Genomic DNA, 21,633 nt, shown 5'->3' on the forward strand with positions numbered 1-21,633 from the left:
TCTTTTCATAGCAGTGCAAAGATTCTATAATAGAAAGGGATACTTACCTAGGATAGAAAACAAACTGGAGAATATAGAGAACTAAAGAGCATGTTATTTTCTAGAAGAATTACAATAATTTTATCATACTAACACTGTCTTAACACTATTATACTATCTGGCAAAGATAGGCAAACAGAAAATAATTCATAGGAGGATTAAATAGAAGTGCAAAAACAAACCCATAAATATATGACCACCCAGTTCATGATAAACGTGACACTTCAAGGGAGGAAAAAAATTATAATTCTTTTTGACAAATAATACAAAGTCCATTCAATATATACATGGAAAAAATTAATCAGAACACTGCTGTATACCATACAAAAATGTCAATCCTTGGTAAATTGTAGATCTTAATCTGAACATTAAATACTGAAACTATTGTCAAAAATAAGATAAAGTAAAAAACAAAAATGTCAGCCAAATATCCACAAGTCATATCAGATAAATGATTTGTATTAAAATTATATGTGTGTTTGTTCACACCTGTGTATATATAGAAGAAACAAAATCAATTAGAAAAACACCAGAAGTTCAACAGTAAAATTGCAAACTCTTTTAACAATTACTTAACAAAGTATATAATCAATACCCTATAAATCATTAAAAGCTGTTTAACTACATTACACATCAGTGTTTATGCAAATTAAGGCCATTATAAAATACCATTATACATATATATGAGAAGGGCTAAAGTAAAAGAAAATTCATGAGTTGGTAAGACTTTGAACAACTAGATTCCTCTTATACTGCTTTGAAGGATTTAAATTCTTAAATTACTTCAAAAATTATCTCTGTTTGCTAATAATGAATAAAATGCCTCTATATCACAGCAATTCTATTGCTATTATATATATAAAACAGAATTGGAACTTACTATTACCAAAATACATCAGATACAGTAAGAACATTTATAATAACAAAAATCCAAAAATAATAAATGTTTTCCTTTATAATGTCAAATTAATTTTGATATATCCACACAATAAAATTCTAAACACTAATGAAAGAATACAAATATTACAAAGTCAAATTAAATTTGATATATCTACACAATGGAGTTTTGTACATTGATGAAAGAATACTAAATCACATGTAAACTCGTGAATAAAAAAGAAGCCTAGAAAAAAATGTGTGAGTATTGTATTGAGTTCACTTCTTCAGACAAAATGAGTTTATGATATTAGATACAAGGATAGTAGTTTCAATTTGAAGGTTCTGTGAGAAGTCAATAATATGACTAAAATTTGAGGCAATAATGAATGCAAGATGAGTGCTATTATAAAATATGCGATTTTTAAATTCAAAAAGTATTTGTACTTTGGGAAGTTCATTTAATAAAATTAAGATTAATTCAGAAATAATAAACAATGAAGATTCTGTTAGATAATATAAGAGAATATCATCTCAACCTTAAATGGACAATATTTTCTATGCAAAAAGACACACAAAACACTAATTAAAAGAAAAAGAAAATGTATTAAATGTGCTTAATTTACGTTAATAGATTTCATCAAAAGAGCTCAAAATAAGGCAGCCACAGCAAACAGCTCCATGTAAGAAAATATTCACAAAAATTTTAAAAGACATATATCTGTGATACACAGAAAACAATCAAAAGAGAAAAACAAACAGACCAATTGCTCAAAAATGAACAAAATATTTGAATAGGCATTTCACAAGAGTGTATGCAAAATACCAATAAAGCACACAAAGAGGTGATCAAACATTTTAATCACTAGGAAAATGCAAATAAAATAATTCTGAGATAATGCCACATGTTCAGCTAAATGATTAAAATTAAAAGCAAAACCAAAATTTGACAAATGTGAAAATAAAAAGTTGTATGAAAAGTATTCATCGTGAGTGTTCTGTAGCCTGTCTCATAGTGGATTATTCACTTTGGTCAAGTTCTCAATATCTACTAAAACTTCACATGCAGAACCCCTCTGATGCTTAGTTGCATGTCTTATTTTACTCGCTATAGAAACATGTATTTCTTTGTTGTTAATGGTTAATGAAACTTGGAAAAAATTCATGTAGTACATGACAACGTAGTGATAGATAACTACATAATATACACATACACACACACACACGAGACTAAAAATAAGCAAATAAACAGAGTCTAAGAGACTTGTAAGGCAATAGTGAAGAATCATGTTCAAAGTTTTCAGTTTAACTTCGTGAAAGGAACAGGTAAAAGTGCATCTAATCTGTTTTCCTAGAAGTTCCGATTTCTTTATTTGTTTTTGAACCACCTGTATGTAGACTGCAGTCTTCATAACACAGCATCACTAACTATTTGTGAATTACAGAATGATGATAAGATTCTCATGTACTATTTTAACCTTGAGATATTTTCATTAATTATAAACATCATCAAGTATTTAGTTCATATTTTCTAAATTATCTGAATAATGCCTTTATTTATTTTGTTTTAATTTACCATCCATCAAAAGGCATGTGTTGCCATTAGTATTTCTTTTATTTTAATTTCGGGGGTACATGTGTAGGTTTGTTATATGGATGTATTGTGTAATCCTGAAGTTTGGGCTTCTTCTGAACCGATCACCCAAGTAGTGCACATAGTATTCAACAGGTAATTTTTCGACCGTTGCCACACTCCCACCTTCCCACTGCTCTTTGGGAGAACCCAGTTTCTATTGTGTTCATTTTTGTGTCCATGAATATCCATTTTTTCAGCTCTCACTTATTACTGAGAACATGTGGTATTTGATTTTCTGTTTCTGCATTAATGCACTTAGGATAATGGCCTCCATCTGCATCCATGCTGCTGCAGTGGCCATTATTTCATTACTGTTTTGGCTGCATAGTAGTCCATGGTATGTATATACTACTTTATTTTTTACCCAATCAGCCACTGGTGTACACTCAGATTTATTCCAATGTGTGAATGCTGCTGTGATAAAGCTGAGAGTGCAGGCATCTTTTTGGTAGAATGATTTCTTTTCCTTCAGGTAGATATCCAGTAATGGGAGTGCTGGGTCAAATGATAGTTCTGTTTTCAGTTTTTTTGAGAAATCTTCAAACTCTTTCACAGGTGCTGAACTAATTGACACTCCCAGCATATAAGCATTCTTTTTCTCTGCAACCTCTCCAACATCTGTTATTTCTTAACTTTTTAATAGCCATTCTGACTATTGTAAGATGGTATCTCATGGTGGTTTTAATTTGCATTTATCTGACTATTAATGATGATGAGAGTTTTTTCATGTGTTTTGGTCACTTCTCTGTCTTTTTTTGACAAATATTTCTTTATGTCTTTTGCCTATTTTTAAATGCGGTTATTAGTTTTTGTGCTATTGATTTGTATTTTTTAATAGTTCCTGGATATTAGTCCTTTCTTGGATGGATACTTTGCAAATATTTTATGCTATTCTGTTTGAAATATTCATTTCAGATAGTTTTCTAAATCTCATCAGAGTAACATTTTAATAGAAAAATATTCTGGCTGGGCAAGGTGGCTCACGCCTGTAATCCCAGCACTTTGAGAGGCCAAGGAGGACAGATTACCTGCGGTCAGGAGTTTAAGACCAGCCTGACCGACATGATGAAACCCAATCTTTACTAAAAATACAAAAATTTAGCCGGTCCTGGTGGCAAGTGCCTGTAATCCCCGTTACTGGGGAGACTGAGGCAGAAGAATTGCTTGAACCAAGGAGGTGGAGGTTGCAGTGAGCCAAGATTGCTCCACTGTTTTCCAGCCTGGGTAACAATAGCAAAACTCCATCTCAAAAAATAACAAGAAAAGAAAAATATTATCTTATTTATACAAGAAGGGATAGGAAGTGCCAGGAAAGGAAGGGTGTGGTCTCTGACTAGGGCTTCACCCCAGTGACTGCTACCATGAACCTAGGTGAGGACAGGCGCTTCTGTTTTCCTGCCTGAATTTTGCATTTCCCAAGACCACCCTGGCCCTCCACGCCCCCATCCTGTGCCTATAAAACCCCCAGACTCTAATGAGAAGACACAAGCAGCTGGACCTCGAAAGGAGCACACCAGTGGAAGAAGACATAAGCGGGTGGGGGCCAAGAGGCATGCACCAGCATAAGAGCACACGATAGACACTGGCAGGCCAGCAGGTCATCCACCAGCAGAATCACGCGGAGTTTGGCTGGGGGGCGCTAGGAGGGCGCAGCCCCAACTCCAGAGAAAACTGATCTTCCCACTCCATCTCCCTTCTGGCCTCTCCATGTGCTGAGAGCTCCTTCCACTCAGTAAAACCCTGCAGTCATTCTCCAAGCCCACGTGTGATCTGATTCTTCCGGTACACCAAGGCAAAAAACTCTGGGATACAGAAATCCCTCTGTCCTTGCGATAAGTCAGAGGGTCTAATTAAGCTGACTAGCACAAGCTGCCTACAGAGCGCTAAAATGAAACAGCATGCTGTAACACACGCCCACTGGGGCCTCAGCTGTAAACGTTCACCCCTAGACACTGCTGTGGGGGTCAGAACCCCACAACCTGCCCACTTGCATGCTCCCAAGAGCTTGAGCAGCATGGTACTGAAGCAGCAGCAATTCACACCCCCATTGCATGGCCTGCGAGGGGGACAAGGGAATTTTCCAGTTTCACTATTGTTCTAGGTTTTCTGTTTACTCTGTAGACTGTTTTTTGCCTGTGTAGAAGCTCTTTAATTTTAGTAAGTGTCATTTGTCATTTTGCTTTTGTTGCTTTGCTTTTGAGATTTTAGTCATAAATTCTTTGCCTAGGCTGATGTTCAGAAGTTTTCCCTAGGGTTCCTTCCAGAGTTTTTATCGTTTAAGGTCTTATATTTAACTGTTTTCATCCATCTTGAGTTAATTTTTGTATATGATTAGAGGTAGGAGTCCAGTTTTATTCTAAAAGAATAAAATGTAAAACATGTGGCTAGCCAGTTTTTCCAACTCCGTTTATTGAATAGGGTGTCCTTTCCCCATTGTTTATTTTTGTCAACATCGTCAAAGGTCAGCTAGTTGTAGGTGTCTGGTATTGCTTTTGGGTTCTTTTGTCCATTCCATTGATCTATGTGCCTGGTATTTTGGTACCAGTGCCACGTTGTTTTGCTTTCCATAGCCTTATAGTATAGTTTGAAGCCAGGTAATGCCGTGCCTCTCACTTAGTTATTTTTGCTAAGGAAGCAATTAGTGTTTATCTTGATTTCTTTTATACCAGACCACACCCCCAGCCTCAGCCCTACCACTGATTCTTTGATTGTTTCATTTAAATGGCATAAACCCTTGACACATCCAAGTCTGTTTCACCATAGATCAGTCTATAATTTTAAATGGTTGTGATCATTCCTATACATAGCCAAATGATTTTTTTTTTTTTTTTTGATGGGCAGGCGGTGAGACTACTAAAGCAATGTGTACATTTACTTTGTATCATATCAGGAAGAGTGTATTGTACAATTGTTTTAGTGTTGACGATGCTAAGTTTCCTCAGTTGAATAAGGTGATGCCTGTCATGTTCCTCTATTGTAAAGTTACACTTACATCTTTTTATTAATTATTATTTTTATTTATTTATTTTTTGAGAGGGAGCCTTGCTCTATCACCCAGGCTGGAGTGCACTGGTGCAATCTTGGCTCACTGCAATCTCTGCCTCCTGAGTTCAGGTAATTTTCCTGCCTCATCCTACTTAGTAGCCGGGATTACAGGCACTCACCACCATGCCCAGCTAATTTTTGTGTTTTAGTAAAGACAGTGTTTCACCATATTAGCCAGGCTGGTCTCAAACTCCTGACCTCAAGTGATCTGCCCACCTCAGCCCCCTAAAGCGCTGAGATACAAGAGTGAGCCACATCTGTATTTAAATTAAATTAATTAGTTTAATTAATTTAAATAAATTAGTTTGGATGATGATGCTTTGAAATTACTACAGGTGCTGTTCCTATTTTTTATGTGGTTTTCTAAGTCTCATCAGAGTGACATTTTAAGAGATAAAAAACTTTTTAACCGATCACTGCAGCTGCTGGAGTGAAATCCTCTTATCCTTCCCACCTGTCACCCTTCAGCTTTAATGTTATACAAAGACACAACTTCCACCTCAACTTGTCTACACTAAATTCATTTTCTTTGTTCCTTCCATCCAAATATGCTCCCATTCTTGTATTTCTCTCTTTAAAATCTTATTGTACCATCATTTATGAAAGCAGGATTTTGGAAACCATCTTTCAAATTAAATTCAAACTTCGTATCTGCCCTGTGTGTCCCTCCGTAATCTGATCCCTGTTTCCTTCTCCTCATTAACTTCCTTTCTCCTGCCCATTTGCCTGTTCACTTATGTGATCTTTCTCTCTTCGCAGTACCTGAAGCCTGGAAAGCCTTTTTTCTCTGATGCTTGCATGTTTTCCCTTTGGCTAGATGCTTGTTCTCTGGATATTTCATGATTGTCTCTTTCCCTCAATCCAAGGTTTTCCATTTTGATTTTCTGATTTTCTTATATGTGACTCTGCGTTCCAAATAAATTAATTTTTATTTGGGCTGTGCCAGTCTGATCCAACTTTTCATTGTGGCATTCCCAGCTCCTAGTACACTGGATGGCTCTTAGAATACACTCACTATATATTTGGTGAATTTATATATAAATGAATCAATATGTCTTTGATGTCTCCTTTTCTTATGCTAGCACTATGGTACTGATTGAAAGCTGTACAGATAGTCCCTAACTTACAAGGATTTAATTTACAATTTTCTACTTTATGATGCTATGAAAGTGAAAAGCCATACTTTGAGTTTTGAAGTTTGATTTTTTCCAAAGCTAATGATATGCAATACAATACTCTCTCAGGATGCTGGGGAGATACAGCTCCCACTCAGCTATGCCATCATAAGGGTAAACTGATACTCTCCAATGTACTCTCTACTGTGTTGCCAGATGACTTTGGCCAATACTGGACTAATATAAGTGTTCTGAGCATGTTTAAGGTAGACGAGGCTGAGCTATTTTTAGTAGGTTAGGTGTATTATATGCATTTTTTGACTAAACGAAATTTTCAGCTTATGATGGGTTTATTAGAAAGTAACCACATTATAAGTCAAACAGCTCTGAACTTGCTATAAAGAGTGATAATGCAGGGGGCAGTGGCTCATGCCTATAATCCTGGTGCTTTGGGAGGCTAAGGCAGGAGGATTACTTGAGCCCAGAAAATCTAGGCTGCAGTGAGTAATAGTGGCCCCACTGTACTCCACAATGAATTTTGTATTGCAGCTATTTTGTAAAAGAATATTGATTTTTGATAATGTAGTTTTTGTATAAAACTTTTTAATTAAAAAACTCATCTCTTGCCTGCATCATTAAAGGATTCATAGTTAATGATTATGAACTGAATACAGCTCATTCCTAATTGATAAAACATAATCTAATTATTTAAACTAATAATTTAATTAAATGATTTGACAATTAACTTGATATTAGAAAGGATAGTCACTCTACATCTATGGCTTAAGTATCTTAAATATCTTGAATTGAAGATATTCTACAATAAAATTTTTGTAAATTATGTTTATTATCATATAACAAACAAAATGAACATGCAGACACACACGCACACACAAACACATGCACACGAACACATGCATACATACACACAGACCCACACATAGAAGATAAGTGAAAAAGATCAATTATTTATCAGATAAAATACAGATTTAAAGAGATTCCTTGAAAATATTTTTGTTTCTTTTTGTTCTCATATTCACCTTAATGATCTTAAAAATAACTTATTCTAAAAGATTATTAGCATTTTAATATTCAGTTTGGTTATCTATTATTATTAATGTAGCTATGACTTTCCATCATGTGCATTACAATATGGAAAACATTTTAAATGACTACTTTACTTAAATAGTAGGTAGTCTAAATGAAGTACTCATGAATTGAAATATCTTTAAAGTAGTCACCATATCATCTACAAAAATATTCATTTTTATCTTCACTGCTTTTATGGAAGTTATTATTTTGAAATATTATTTTATTTTCTGAATGGCCATCTATGTTTTGTTATGAAGGGTTTTCAACTTTTAAGGTGAAGGTAATAAAGTACAATGTGGTTAAGAGCAATGTCTTAAAAATTAAGTAATTTTTGATAATTATTTATTGAGCTGGTTTAACTGTAAAATATTCAGCCATCAGACTCCTTTGATCAGCAGGATCTAAGAATACTTGGAGGAGAAAATATTACCCTTGAGCAACACCACAAACCACTAGATGGTAGTATATCCTTTCTTATTTAATAAAAATAGTCACCATTTCAATTTATTCTTTTAAATATTTAGTGGTAAAGAATGATAGTACTTTATTTGCAAAGACAAAGTTTAGTACTGTTTTATGTTTGTATTGTTATTTCATTTTTCGATTTTTGGTTTTTCCAATTTTCCATTTTGTAGGTATAAGAAACTATAATGATTTTTATTGTTGAGGGCTTGATGGTTCAGAATATGTAGCAATAATGTGTTTTCTAATTTATAAACAGAAATTTAAGTGTTTTTATCATCATATATTAAAATATTATTCTATTATAGTCTATATTTTGAATATTTAACTTTTTTTTTTTTTTTTTTTTTGAGACAGAGTTTCACTCTTGTTGCCCAGGCTGTAGTACAATGGCGTGATCTCAGCTCACCACAACATCCCCCTCTGGGTTCAAGCGATTCTCCTGCCTCAGCCTCCCGAGTAGCTGAGATTACAGGCATGAGCCACCACACCTGGCTAATTTTGTATTTTTAGTAGAGACAGGATTTCCTCCTATTGGTCAGGCTGGTCTGGAACCCCGACCTCAGGTGACCCAATCAACTTGGCCTCCCAAAGTGCTGAGATTACAGGGGTGAGACATCACGCCAGACCTTCGCTTTTATTTTATAGGAAAAAACTGTCCATCAGCATGCAAGAAATTATGAATATAAATGTTTTATTGTAAATATTATTATTAATGAGAAGCTATTACCATTCAATACGTCTGAACTCTCTGGTAAACAGAAAAGTCAATTAAAAATAAAATGATGTTTCAAAGGTTATGTCACTGAGTAATTAATTCTTTTTTTCTTTGCTCCCCCCCATCAACCACTGTAACCCCGTAAGAACAATAGATTAACTGCATGTCATTTCCTGTGTTTTCATATTCATGGTAATATCAACATAAATTTTATATAAACACCTGTTTGAGAGTGTAACTTCTTGTAATTGGTATAGTTTGGTGTAAAAGTAATTGCAGTTTTTATCATATAAACTAATGACCAAAACTACAATTACTTTTGCAGTAACATAATAGATTTATCCATCAAATAAGATTATTACTAACTGCTGCAAATAGACAATTGGACTTCTCATATGCATTGCTAGGGATCAAAGTTAGCATAATATGACTAAAAGGCTATTTTAAAATGCTTTGTAAAACAAATAATCATTGACATGAAAACCACAGTTCTAGAAATTTATTTGAAAATGTAGTTATGAAAACGTACAACAATTAAGCTACAAAGATATTTATTAGAATATTATTCACCATGGGAATGTGATACTGTCTACACAATAGTATGCAATTTAAAAATCATTAACAACAAATCATGTAATAGGAAATTATATAACAAGTATATGTTTATTAATTCACATGGAAATTTACAGAACATTAATTCACAAGGAAAAAAAAATGCTACATTCTGTAGTCAAATGGTAGGTAAAAAATAATATTGGAATCCAGCTCATGTATGTAAGAAAAAAATTATAACCTATGTGCCTTGTTCTGTATACTTTTCTATATTTACATTTGTATACATACCTCATAATCCAGGTACTAAGGCAAAACAATCTATATTTCTGCAGCACTAGAGAATAGATCCATATTCAAATTCCCTATTCAGTTATGTCAAACATGTAAATTTGTACAAGAAATTAATATATGCAAACTAATGAAAATATTGACAAATACATATTATTTATTATTAAATTATATGAAATAAAAAATGGAGGTTTCAAGTGTTTCTTGTCATTTCTTTCTTTTCTTTTTTTTTTTTTTTGAGATGGAGTCTAACTCTGTCACCAGGCTGGAGTTCAGTGGCACTATCTTGGCTTACTACAACCTCTGCCTCCAGGGTTCAAGCGATTCTCTTGCCTCAGCCTCCTGATTAGCTGGGACTACAGGTGTGTGCCATCATGGCCAGCTAATTTTTGTATTTTTGGTAAAGATGAGGGTTTCACCATGTTGGCCAGAATGGTCTCAATCTCTTGACCTTGTGATCTGCCTGACTCTTGTCATTTCTTAATACAAAATAAATTTAAACATATAAACAATAAAAATAACAAATACTGGTAATAGAACAGCTCACAAAGTCTTTTAAAATGAATTAAGTTATATAAACTTATGAGGCATAATTTATATAATAACTGTGATAACTAATCTGGCCTCTAGAGGGTAGTGAGGAGAACATGGCTAGCATTGGGAGTATATAAAGGAATTTGCCTCCAGATTTTTTAATATAATAAAGTATTTAACAATAATCCTAACCTGAATGAAAATAGTAGTGCTGAAAGATATTCTACAAAAAAATTGAATGTGTATACATATTAATTTAATTCTATATAAAGTAAAATGCCTTTCTTGATATTTTCAGTAAGGCCAATGCCCATTTTCATTTTTAATTATTCATAAAATATTAGACTTTTAGCCAATATATCATAGAGTAAATCAAAAATCTAAAATATATTAAATTAATCAAAATCCATTAAACTATTATGTATAGAAATGATTGTTTACTGGGTTTTCACTATCATTTTATATTTTATAATAATGTTATTATTGAGTTATAACCATCATTTTATATATTAGTTTTTGTTTTTCTTTTATTTCAACAGTTTTTGGGGTACAGGTGTTTTTTGTTACATGGATAAGTTCTTCAGTAGTGTTTTCTGAGATTTTGGTGCACCTGTCACCAGAGCAGTTTACATTGTACCCCATATGTGTCTAACTCCTCATCCAAGGTCCACTCTTCCCCAAGAGTCCCCAAAGTCTAGTATATCATCTTATGCCTTTGCATTCTTATAGCTTAGGTCCCACTTACGAGGGAGAACATAAAATATTTGGTTTTCCATTGCTGAGCTACTTCATTTAGAATAACGGCCTCCAACTCCAACCAAGTTGCTGCAAAGGCTGTTTTTCCATTCCTTTTTATGACTGAGTAGTATTCTATGGTATACATATACATTCTCCTTATCCACGCATTGGTTGATGGGCATTTAGGTTGCTTCCACATTTTTGCAATTGTGAATTGTGCTGTTATAATTATGTATGTACATGTGTCTTTTCCATATAATGACTTCTTTTTTTTTGGTTAGTAGTGAATAGCGGGATTGCTGGATTGAATGGTGGTTCTACTTGTAGTTCTATAAAGAACCTCCCTACTGTTTTCCATTATAAGTGTCTTCCTTTTAGTCATATCACTAAGAGGTTCTTATTGAGCTTCTCTGGGCTATAAAGTAAAATTCCAGTTATTGTTTATTTATTATATTAGCAATAGAAGTTTTTCTAATTATACAATGTTCTACAGCCTCCCTAGAAGTCATGGACAGAAGGCTATAGCTCAGAGGAGTTGCACAGAAATTTTGAACTTTTGCGAATACAGGAGGAGAGGAAAGCAGGAAGGAATTAAAAAATAATGATTTCCATTAATACTTAGAATGAATTTTACTTATTAAATAAAATTGTATATTAGTTAACCTATATATTATATATGTATATTCACTTGTTTTTCATAATATATATCAGATTCAATAAGATACACAGGCATATAATGAAAAAAATATATATATAGGTTACGTTTATAGATTAATTAAAGAAAAACCAGCACCTTACCAACGAGTCTTCCAATTTCTAAATAATTAGCATATCTCTTCATTTCATCTGTGTTTTTAATTTATCTCATCAGTGATGTTTACATATTTATGTATTAGTGGATATAATTTGTTAAAATTTTCCTTAAATGCTTTATATTTTCTGTTGCTATTATATATGATATGTACTTTTAAATTTGATTTGATTTTTAATCCTTTGCTGCTGAAGTACAGAAACATAATAGATTTGGGTTATTGACCTTGCACTTTACAAAGTACTAAACTCACTTATCAATTCTAGAAGTATTTTTCAAAATATATTGAATTTTAATGTAAATGTCCCTGTGTATGCATATGAACACAGTTTTGTCTCTTTCTTTTCATTCTATTGTTGTTTGACTTATTTTTTTGCTTCATTGTGCTGGCTGGGACTTTCAATGTAATGTTGAATAGAATGGATATCGTTATTGTCTCCCTAACCTTGGAGAAAAGTGATCCATCACCCATGGTTAATTATAATTTCTGTTAATGTAGGTGTGCTGATGATATATTTACTCAGGTTTATTTGTCTGGAAATTTTTTATTGTCTATATTTTAAAAGCTTATTTTGCCTGGGTGCAGAGTTACGCATTGACAGTGGGATTGTTTTGGCTATAGCAACAATATCACCACATTCTCACATTCTCTTTTAATCTGCATCATTTCAGATAAGCAACACATTTTTATTCAGATATTTGTTTCTCTGTACATAATGTTTTTTATAACTCTCTATTTTAAAATTTCTCCTTTATTGCTGGCTTTCAGCAATTTAATTTTATGTGCTTTGGTGTAGTGTTTTATATGTTTATCTTGCCTTGGGTTAATTGAGGCTTTAGGGTCTGTGAGTACAGAATTTTGGTAAAATTTATAAATATTTTAGTAATTTCTACTTTGCTATTTACTGTATCCCTTTCTCTTTCTGGTACTCAAGTAATATATATGATTGGCTGCTTGATATTTTCCAGCATGTTAAAGAGAGTCTTCTTAGTCTTTCAGTCTTTATTTTTCCCTCTCTCTCTTCATTTTGGATATTTTTTGCTTTTATATCTTCTACTTAATACATCTTTTATTCAATAGTGCCTAAAGTTTTCTTAAAATGTAGAGGTAATTTTACCTTTAAAAATTACATTTGGTTCTTTTTATATCCTTAATTTCTTTCTCATTATATTTATAATTAGTTTTACATGTTGAGCAGATATGCGTAAGTATATGTGGTAAACGTATAATGGCTTTTTAAATATACTTGTCTACTGATTTATCAGTTCTGTTTCTGTTTCTGTTGAGTGATTTTCCTTCTGGTTATTTTTCTTTCTACTTGTTTATTTGTTGTGGGTATCAGATATTGTTAATTCTACAGTGTTGGGTGTTGGATTTTGTTTTATTTATTTAAATAGTGTTAATTTTTTTTCTGACAGTTAAGTTCTTGAAGATCAGTTTGAGTCCTTAAATGTATATTGGTAAGTGCTCTTAAGGTAGGTTTAGAGTAGATCTTACTCTAGGGATAGTTAAACACACTTCTTAGGTATGGCCAGTTAGAGATCTCTGATGAACAACCTGTGTATTATAAAGGTGTTTCAACACTGACTGCCTTTATGTGAACTGTAGGAATTTTTTTTTAAACGTGTAGATCCCTGAGAATTAATTGTTCTTTTCTGGAAAAAAAAAAAAAAAAAAAAAAAAAAAAAGCTCTATGTAGGCCTCATAGTATTTCACCTATGCATTCTCAAAGAGGCGGGCAGTTGAAAACTCCAAGGGGATTCTTATCCATATTTTCAAATTCCTTCACTTGGAGTCACCTCTTCTAAGAAACTCTGTTTCGCAAATTATTAGTGCCTTTGCCTTTTCAGCTGTGATCCTTGTTTCATCAATTCATTGAGAATGTTGGACCCGTTTGGCTTTCTCCCTTCCTGAACTACAGAACGTCTTAGAGCCTAGTGCCCACTGGCTTTGTTTTCCATCTCAATGGATCACAGTTCTGTGCTGCCTGTTCTACAATGGCAAAAATGGATGCTTTCTGTATTTTGTCTATTTTTATAGTTGTTTGTATTGCTTGGGTAATTTAAGACCATGTTACTCTTTCAATCATAAAATCACTGTCAAGAAGCAATGCCACATGAATATATATATATATATATATATATATATATATATATATATATTTCACATTCTGGACTTTGAGTCAAAAAATCACTGGCAACTCAGGTTAAAGGATAAGGAACTGAGTTAGAAGTTAGGACACTGTGTATTTCTTAGTAGAGGTTTCCAGTTTATTCTCTGAAGCAACATGTTTACACTTCAAATAGTAATGAACTTAAAGATTTCCCCCCTCAGATCCACAGTAAGGATTTGTTTATTTTAGCAAGATAAGGTCTTTTCCCTTTTTCTGAGGACAAAATGGGAGTTGTACTTCCTGCCCTACATAAAATGTGGGATTTGTAACTTCGGAATTTCCTGTGATGCAAATCCCCACATTGGATGTGTATGTGACATCTGAATCTCATTGTGTTATATAAAGTGGGGCATGAGGACTGTCATTAAGATATTATGCAAGTAAATAATCTTCCTTTGATCCAGAAAGTTTATGTTTACTGTCAAAATAGCTATTTTAGTAAATACAAAATTAAAAACAAACGAATATCACAACATTTTATTTTACAATGTCATTATGCATATGCTCAAACCATAGTTTTCATCAAGGTAATATAGTTAATCATGTTTAAAGGAGAAATTGCAGATAAAGGTAAAATATTACAGCAAAAATTTCAGAACGTATTTCCAGGGAGTAGTCCATGGTTCTAGTTTAATATTAAAGGAATTACTAGTTTACTTTCTTACTTTAAGATTTGACATGGCTTTTAAAATAAAATTTTGTAAACTTCATAGCCCTATTTTATTATCAAATACATACTGTGATCACATAGACTGCATATAAACAGAACAGTCATTAGGAAATGTAAAAAACGGATTTTTTAAATTTACATTTTCAAATAGACTTTATTATTGCTTGAATTACCTCTGTTTGTGATGTATGTGAAAGAATGTTTGATTTTTTTGTAAAGCAGTATTTTAAAACTAGGCCTTGTTTTCCCAGGAAAGAGACTTCTAAATATTACAAGTAGCTATGACTTATATACATACATACATTTCATAGTTACAGAACAGTGACACTTCTCACAAATATTTTTCAAACTAAGTGCTCTAGAGCTAACATTGGATTGTTTTGGGGCTGTAATTAATGATTTTGCTAAAAGCTGTTTTTTGTGAGGCAAATGCCCAATGTTGCTTGTTCATCCAGAAACCTGGGTATTTTTAAACTGCCCTTGTTAATTAGAAGTCTTTCTATACACGCATGCACACCCATGAGTTTTTTTTCTTAATATTTTCACATACACAAATATTTTGAAGAATTTTATGATAAAATATCTCCCAATGCAATCTTTGTTTGAAAAATAAAAGAACCAAGAGATATAGTACCGTTTAAAGCTCTGTCATTTGGAAGGTAAAATCATTAGTACATTTTTGCCTTATTAAGATGTTTATATTCTGGAAGCTAGTTTAAAACTCAAACAATAGATGAAGTAGATACCAAGTTAAAACCACAGCCCTGACCAGGCATGGTGGCCCACGCCTGGGTGTGGTGGCAGGTGCCCGTAATCCCAGCTACTTGGGAGGCTGAGGCAGGGAAATTACCTGAGCCCAAGTGCAGGTTGCAGTGAGTTGAGATTTCCTGCGGGACTCTGGCCTGGGCGACAGAGCAAGACTCCATCTCAACTAATAATAATAAAAATGAATAAATAAATAAAAATAAAAATAAAATAAAATAAAACCACAGACCCACTTATCCTGTATCACAGGCAAATACTAAATTGTGTTTGGAGAGGGATACCCTGAAATAAGGCCAACCTGCCTCCTATAGCACTTTTGCACATAGTATATACTCAATAAATGATTATAATTAATTTGTTAATTGAATGAAAAGCAATTCTGAGATTTGATGCTTCCCTAACACTAGAACATGCCACGTCTAAAAAAATTTGCTCTTGAATTATCCATACTGATGAAATTGGTGCCCTTTTTTAATAAGGATGAATTACCAGGATGGTCCTAGCCAGGCATTCTGATCTCCAAGGGTAAGAGAGCTATCATATGTCTTCAAGGATATCACTGACTTTCCAGAATGAATGTCATTTGAAGCCTCACCAATTCTCTCTCCTGAGTAACTTCACTTTTCATTATCTGATAGCCTACCTTCCATCACCGACGGTTTTCTTATAGCTTTCATTTATTTGAAGCTTACTCAACCTCTTAAGTATTTTTTTTCCAAAGGCATCTGATCATCTCCTCAAGACTTCAGTCTTTTTCCTTCATATTTCATCTTTTTGCTAAAAAAAAGATGAAGCTGTTAGTAATTCATGGTCAAATATACAGGAAACAAAATGAGCATGCCATTTGTCAGTACTAAGAAACTGTTCTTATTACATAAATTACTTAGAAATTATAATTCACTAAAAATGTTTTTAAAAAGATAAATCATCACAGAATTTAACAATGGAGTAAGGTTTATACTTAAATATATCTTTAATAAACATTTGCTTATTTTATATGAATTCAGCAAACAAGTAATTAATTTTTAGTAGCCTCAAACTTTCTATCTGTAAAGTAGGAGTAATTATAATAAATTTCTACTGAAGAACAAGTTATTTAATGGCCATAATTTGTGTATTTTTCATGATGGTTCTGACAATTTAAATGAAAGTGCTTCATTTTTTTTTCTGTCTCTCCCTCTTTTCTGTCAAAACAACTTCTAATAATTCACTAATAAATCACATGACTTCAGTTATTAAATCAGGATGGAAACAACTTGATCTACTGTTTCACGAGTAACTTTAGTTCCATTCTGCTATAGCATTTCTCACCCTAAACGTCCTGTATTAAAAACAATGACAAAAGAATATTTGAATATTCAAATTTTACTATTTAGAATATCTAGATGTAGATTTCATTATTTCTACTTCCTGTAATTTCCAAAGTTGGTGATGTAACCTGTATTTTATGAACAATCTTATGGCCTACAAAATACCATATGCATACAATATATTTTGAAATCAGTCACATAAAAATAGATAAATATTTGCTCCATGTAAATACCTACTCTTAAAGAGCAGCAAAGGAAAAATATATATATTGCTTTAATTTCAATGCTTAAAGAGAAGCAGAGCCATTGTAAATAAAGGAAGTGATAGCAGGTTCCTACAGAATTAAAGAAAAGAAAAACGACAAAGTTCAGAGATTGAGATAGGTATTCATATGTATGTGAAACACTCCAAGGTTCTCTTTCACCATTTGGTAACAAATACTAGAAACTAGAACTTAGAACCATAGCTCAAAGATTTACCAAGTGCTCTGTGTCCCTAATATGCTCAAAGGAGGTTATGATAGATAGATAGATAGATAGATAGATAGATAGATAGATAGAGATATACATAGAGAGTTATAAAGTTATGCTTATAAGTAGAGTAAGCAAAGAAGAATTTGCACCAGAAAGTTAAGTTTATAAATAGAGTATCCAAAGAAAAATGTATCCATTATCATTCTACATTACTAGACTAAAGGCATTCATGATTCAGGGTGTTTTAATTATTTTGCTTTGTCTTACTACTAAAGCTTACCTTATTCTTTTACCACAGCATTAATAACTCCATAGCACAGAAGTTGAAGGTGAAATATATGTGAATGGATCTTTGCTAGTGTTTAAGAACAAGTTTAATATTTTGGTGATCATATTATTGTGCAGCTTAGAATTTTTTATATCTTTTTTTTTCTGGCACAGAAGTACTACTTGTATATAAAATTAAATTAAGCCACTTCTATGTATTGTTAATATACAGAAGGATTTAAGAGGTGATTGATTTCTCATGTTAATAAGGAAATATCAGATACACTCCTTTTTAAGAAAGAGATTCATGGTTTCAGGGCCATGATAAAGGTGGAACAAACTGCATAGAAGGGGATACGAAGAGAACAGCTGGACTTTAATCGCTAGATTTGAATTGGTGGTAAAGAGAATAATTCTAGTGTCCTCAGTCATAGCACCATTCCTATTCCATGAAGCAGTTACTACGTGCATATCAGCAGCACTCTGATGGTTCTGAATGGTTGAGAAGACCACAGGAATCTCCCGGAGATTCATGAAGCCTTGACCAATGTCACAGTTGCTGCAAAGTAAATCAAGTCAGAAATATTACCACTTATTCATGGTTTTCTTCACTGTATTATAGTACCCCACTAATACTGGACATAGGGTAGCAGGATGGACAGATATTTTGAAGACATGAAAATGGAAGGTGAAGATAGAAAGTAAGGTGAATACCACAGTGAAAACAAAAGGCAATGACCATATTTTTGAATAAGGTCACATTCTGAGGTACTGGGGATTAGGACTTATTTATTTTAGGAAAATATGATTCAATCCATCCATAACAGAAGTGAACTTCTTTATTCTACCAAAAATAGCTTATGAAAAAAATGTCAGTTATACCCTAGTTTATGTTGAAACTCTAAACAACATCTTCCTATGATAAGGAGAAAAGGGAGCTGGGCATGGTGGTTCATGTCTATAATCCCAGCACTTTGGGAGGTTGAGGTGGGTGGACCACTTGAGGCCTCATCAACATAGTGAACCCCATCTCCACTAAAAATACTAAAAACCCTATTTCTACTAGCTGGCTGTGGTGATATATGCCTGTAATCCCAGTTAATCGGGAGGCTGAGGCAAAGGAATTGCTTGAACCCCGGAGATGGAGGTTGCAGTGAGCTGAGATAGCACCACTGCACTCCAGCCTGGGTGACAGAGCAAGACCCGGTCTCCAAAAAATGAAGAAAAATAGAAAAGGAGAAAAGAAAAGATATCCATTGTTAATGTTTTTGGTCAACAACTTTTCTTTAAATTCCAGTCAGTAGAGTAAGGCAAGAAAAAAAAAATATTTCATAAACATTGGAAAAGCAGGAGTTACATGGATATAATTATTAATTTATAAGGTCTTAAAGAATGCTCAGAAACGCCAGGTGCGGTGGCTCACGCCTGTAATCCCAGCACTTTGGGAGGCTGAGGCGGGTGGATCACGAGGTCAAGAGATCCAGACCATCCTGGTCAACATGGTGAAACCCCGTCTCCACTAAAAATACAAAAAATCAGCTGGGCATGGTGGCGCGTGCCTGTAATCCCAGCTACTCAGGAGGCTGAGGCAGGAGAATTGCCTGAACCCAGGAGGCGGAGGTTGCGGTGAGCCGAGATCGCGCCATTGCACTCCAGCCTGGGTAACAAGAGCGAAACTCTGTCTCTTAAAAAAAAAAAGAATGCTCAGAAACGAGTAGAATTAACAAGAGAATATAACAATGCCACAGAAACAAAACACAATAGCATCTTCACATAATAGCAATAAATGATAAAAACTTTTTTTAATAAAACATTCACTGCAGCATCAAATATATGAAATACCTGCTATGGTCTGAATGTGTCTACCCAAAATTTATATGCCAAAACTTAATCACCAATGTGATAGTATTAAGTGGAGGGACCTTTAGGAGATGACTATGTTGTAAGGGCAGAGGCTTCACAAATGGCATGAATTCCCTTATGAAAGAGTTGGAGGAAAATAGGTACACCCTTTTGGCTTTCTGTCCTTCTGCTACGTTAAGACACAGCAAGGTGACTTCTTGAAAACCAAAATTAGAACTGGCTGTCACCAGGCTTTGGACATGCTGATGGCTTGATCTTGAACTTCTTCGTTTCTGTATCTATGAGCAATAAATGTGTCCTGTTTATAAATGACTCCATTTAAGATATTTTGTTACAGCAGTAGGAACGGACGAAGATGATACCCATGAGTACATGTAACAGATAATATACTACAGTTCTACCTTGAAAGGCACAAAACATCACTGTGATAAACTAATGAAGACCTGTATCAGTATAAAATTATACCATATTTATACATTAGAGAACACAATCCAATTAATATATGTTTTCCCCAAACTGATCTATTTATCCATCATAATTCCAATTAAAATAATAGCGAATAACTTTCACTTTTGGCCAATATGGAGTGCAGAGACTAGATTGCCTTCCTGCCTGAAACAACCAAAGCCAAAACAATCAAAGAAAATTAAAAGACATGAACTACTGGTTTAGAAGACAATGAACATCAGACAGTGAATGACAGTGATTGCAAATTCAAACTAGCTGAGCTCTAAGATTGCTCTCTCTTAACACCTTGAAGGAGCAGCACTTGGTGATGGTGGTGGTGGTAAGGGCAGGGGAGGTGGGAAGGGCCAAATTGGAGGTTCACTGAATCTCTCAGATGAAGGGGGATAGCTGGATGTCCAGGAAACCAGGGAGGTGAAACTTTACAGGGTAGGGTAGGAGAGAGGAGGTAGCTACACAGAGAGAATCCTAGAGTTATTCAGAAATTCCCCTTCAAGTACAGACCAGAGCACTTATCAATGTATCCATATGAGGTAAATACCTGTCTTAAACACAATCCATTTTTAAGGCTGTATGCATTTTAATTTATAGCTTACTTTTAATCAAGGTAAGCTAATTCTTTGGCAGTTCACTACTCCTCAAATGAGCAGACTGAGAGAAAGATCGGTTGACTAGTCTTAACATCATAAGCTTATTCTCCGATGGGGATACAAAATAAACTAGATTTAATGCATTAAAAGTAAATATACAACCATGTAAGAACCTCAAATATATGGTTCAAGTAGATGCTCTAAGTCACACTAAGGAGAACGGCGTTTCATCAAAGTATGTGTTGTTTTATGTGGCAAGAGTTAAATAAATTATTATTTTTAAAACCATTTTGCAAAATGTCATAGATAATTTAATATCTTGATCATGATGTATAATACATTTATCTACAAAGGGAAGAAACCAGAGAAATGCAAATGGGTTGTTTGGATCAATATTTCATTATTATTTTCAACCACATTGAAGTGGCTCAGTCAACCACTTGAAAACTGTGGTTTGCTAACTTCCTCCTAGAGTGATCTCTATCATTATTCATGCTCTGGTGTAGCATAAAGAAATCACTTCAATGTCAGACAAAAATTAAGAGCAGTCAGACCAAATTTTGAGGAGACAGAAATTAAGCACATGAACATTTACCTTATCTTGTTTTTCCCCACAGAAATGACAAAATGGTGGATAAACCCTACTAACATTATCAGAATAATTGTTACATGATAAGTGAGATTATTGGACCAGATTTACTCTATGTAGGTAATTATAGGTAATTATAAAGGGAAGGAATTTGTTCTAAACAATTTTTCATAATCTACATACAATTTGACATCTTACAAAATCACAAGGGCTTGTTTAGTTATTAAAAATGGTTAATTATTTTTAATTAAGGTATTTCACGTTTTATATTTTATATGCTCCTTTGATTTCCCCATTACAAAAACATTCACAATGTCTTAGACAATGTTATTAAATACATCTGTACTAACCTAATTGAGTAAATTTCTTATCAAACTTTATATATCCTGACCTCCCTCATTTCCAAACTACCATCATCTCCTATAACTTAAATACTCCTCTTTAAACCTATTATTTCCTTGGAAATATCCTGTTCATTGTAACAACAACAACAACAACAACAAAAAAGTTTAAATAAAATTTTTATTATTGAAACTTTGAGGATATTGCTGCTTTGT

General features: G+C 33.5%; 1 long non-coding RNA gene across 1 annotated transcript; it reads right to left on the reverse strand.

The window, feature by feature from the left end:
• Window positions 1-4,455: 4,455 nt before the first annotated feature.
• LOC116550698 lies at window positions 4,456-18,405 on the reverse strand. Its single transcript, XR_004268535.1, has 3 exons — window positions 18,395-18,405; window positions 13,493-13,497; window positions 4,456-4,537 (listed from the first exon to the last, which is right to left on the reverse strand). It is a non-coding gene; the product is annotated as an uncharacterized LOC116550698 (long non-coding RNA).
• Between the last annotated feature and the right edge of the window lie 3,228 nt (window positions 18,406-21,633).

The sequence above is a fragment of the Sapajus apella genome, unplaced genomic scaffold (assembly GCF_009761245.1).
Source record: "Sapajus apella isolate SASKATOON/1434 unplaced genomic scaffold, GSC_monkey_1.0 scaffold8, whole genome shotgun sequence".
Lineage (NCBI taxonomy): Eukaryota > Metazoa > Chordata > Mammalia > Primates > Cebidae > Sapajus > Sapajus apella.